This window comes from Triticum dicoccoides, chromosome 4B, assembly GCF_002162155.2.
Source record: "Triticum dicoccoides isolate Atlit2015 ecotype Zavitan chromosome 4B, WEW_v2.0, whole genome shotgun sequence".
Taxonomy (NCBI): domain Eukaryota; kingdom Viridiplantae; phylum Streptophyta; class Magnoliopsida; order Poales; family Poaceae; genus Triticum; species Triticum dicoccoides.
The window spans coordinates 490,343,854-490,346,848 of record NC_041387.1 but is presented as its reverse complement, the minus strand read 5'-3'; positions in this window follow the sequence as shown (position 1 = coordinate 490,346,848).

The following is a 2,995-nucleotide window of genomic DNA, read 5'->3' as shown; positions in this document are numbered from 1 at the left end:
CGAGGCCATCTTTCCAGGCGCCTCGCCCTGTACAACAGTCTGCTCCAGCCAAGCCCTATGGGGGTCCAACCAATAATGTTCCTCCACGTACCAGTTCCGTGACTTGTTTCAAGTGTGGGGAATCTGGTCACTATATGCGTGAATGCCCCCAGACCAACCCCAATCAATCTGCTAAAGCTGTTGGCCGTGGCAAGCCGACAGGAAAAGTATTCCACGCCAAGCCGGTCACCGCTTCACGTGGCCATGTCAACTGTGTCTCTGCCGAAGAAGCTCAAGAGGATCCCAACGTCGTTCTCGGTACGCTTCTTGTTAATTGCCACCCGGCATCTGTCCTTTTCGATACAGGAGCCTCTCATTCCTTTATATCTGAAAATTATGCTCGTTTGCATAACGTTGCATTCTGTGACATGCCATCCACTATGGAAATCTCTACCCGTGGGTCTAGATGGCAGACCTCTAGGGTAAGTTATGGAAATGAGATCCAAGTCGACAGACTTGTTTTCCTTGCGTCTTTGATAGCCCTTAAATCTTCAGATATTAATATCATTCTGGGTATGGACTGGATGTCAGCTCATCATGCCCAAATTGATTGCTTCTCTAGGACTGTTCAACTCACCCATCCTTCGGGGAAGATAGTCAATGTCTTGACCCGAATAGCCAAGCGACAGTTATATTCTCTTAACGCCAGCCCTTTGCCAGACCTTGAGGACGTTCCGGTAGTCCGTGACTTCCCGGATGTCTTTCCAGAGGAATTGCCAGGTGTTCCACCTGACAGGGATGTTGAGTTCGTAATAGACCTCATTCCAGGAACCGTTCCGATTGCTAGAAGACCCTATAAGATGGCACCCCTAGAACTAGCCGAGCTTAAGAAACAACTCGATGAGTCCTTGAAAAAGGGTTTCATCCAACCTAGCTCATCTCCGTGGGCTTGCCCCGTCCTATTCGTCAAGAAGAAGGATGGTACGGACCGGATGGTTGTAGATTACCGACCTGTCAACTTGGTCACAATCAAGAACAAATACCCGCTTCCCAGGATCAACGACCTGTATGATCAGCTCGCTGGATCCTCAGTCTTCTCCAAGATGGATTTGAGGTTGGGCTACCATCAAATCAAAATCAGAAACGGGGACATTCCTAAAACGGCCTTTGTTACTCGTTATGGCCAATACGAGTACACCGTCATGTCCTTCGGTTTAACCAACGCTGTTAATGAACTCAATCTTCATGGAGTATTTGGATAAATTCGTCGTAGTTTATCTCGATGATATACTCATCTACTCCAAGAACGAGGAAGAACATGCCGAACATCTAAGGCTAGTGTTGAAGAAACTTCGAGAGCATCGCCTTTATGCCAAATTTTCTAAATGTGAATTCTGGTTGTCAGAAGTGACCTATCTGGGTCATGTAATATCTGGTAAAGGTATTGCTGTTAACCCTGAGCGAGTTCAAGCCGTCCTTAACTGGACTCCACCTGAATCAGTCAAGCAAGTTCGGAGTTTTCTAGGCTTAGCGAGCTATTGTCGTCGCTTTGTCGAGAACTTCTCCAAGGTTGCCAAACCTCTAACCGAACTCCTCAAGAAAGATAAGAAGTTTGAATGGACTCCACAATGTGAGCACAGCTTTCAGGAACTGAAAAGACGCCTGACTTCTGCTCCCGTGCTGGTACCGCCAGACTTCTCCAAGGACTTTGTTATCTACTGCGACGCCTCGCGACAAGGACTAGGTTGCATTCTCATGCAAGATCGACACGTAATTGCCTACGCTTCACGGCAATTGCACCCACATGAGGAGAATTATCCTACTCATGATCTAGAGCTTGCAGCCGTAGTCTATGCACTTAAGACCTGGCGACATTACCTCCTCGGTAATCGTTGCGAAATATTCACTGATCACCAAAGTCTGAAGTATATTTTCACCCAACCGGATTTGAATCTCAGGCAGAGACGTTGGGTTGAATTGATCACCGACTTCGACTTAGGAATAACCTACACCCCAGGGAAAGCCAACGTCATGGCTGATGCGCTAAGTCGTAAATCTTATTGTAACAACCTGATGTTACAACAAAGTCAACCGCTTCTCCATGAGGAATTTCGGAAGCTTAACCTTCACATTGTTCCTCAAGGTTTTCTCTCCACCTTGGTGGCAAAACCTACCCTTACGGATCAAATTATCAAAGCACAGGAGGTAGATCCGGGAATCTCCCGCATCAAGAGGAACATTCAGAAAGGAGTTGCGGATTGTTTCTCCATTAATGATCAAGGAGTCGTATACTTCGGGAATCGACTAGTAGTTCCCAAAGTGCGCAACCTAAGGCGATTAATCCTTAAGGAAGCTCATGAATCTCCTCTCACTATTCATCCCGGTAGTACTAAGATGTATCAGGACCTACGCCAGAGGTTCTGGTGGACTAGGATGAAGAGAGAAATTGCTCAGTATATTGCAAATTGCGACGTCTGTCGTCGTGTAAAAGCAGAGCATCAACGGCCTGCTGGCACCCTTCAACCCCTAGCTATTCCTGAATGGAAATGGGATAAAATTGGTATGGATTTCATTACCAGTTTTCCCAGGACCAAGAGAGGGAATAATGCTATTTTCGTCGTGGTCGATCGTCTTTCCAAAGTAGCCCACTTCTTACCTGTTCGTGAGAGTATAACCGCTAGTCAGCTGGCAGATTTGTACATCTCCCGAATAGTGTCTCTCCATGGTGTTCCTTTGGAAATTAACTTGGATCGAGGAAGTCTTTTCACCTCTCGATTTTGGGAAAGTTTCCAAAATGCTATGGGAACCCGTCTTTCCTTTAGCACCGCTTTCCACCCTCAGTCGAGTGGTCAAGTGGAACGCGTCAACCAAATTCTAGAAGACATGCTTCGAGCCTCTGTTATCTCATTCGGAATGGACTGGGAGAAGTGCCTTCCATTTGCCGAATTCGCTTACAACAACAGCTATCAATCTAGCTTGGGTAAAGCCCCTTTTGAAGTTCTCTATGGACGACGGT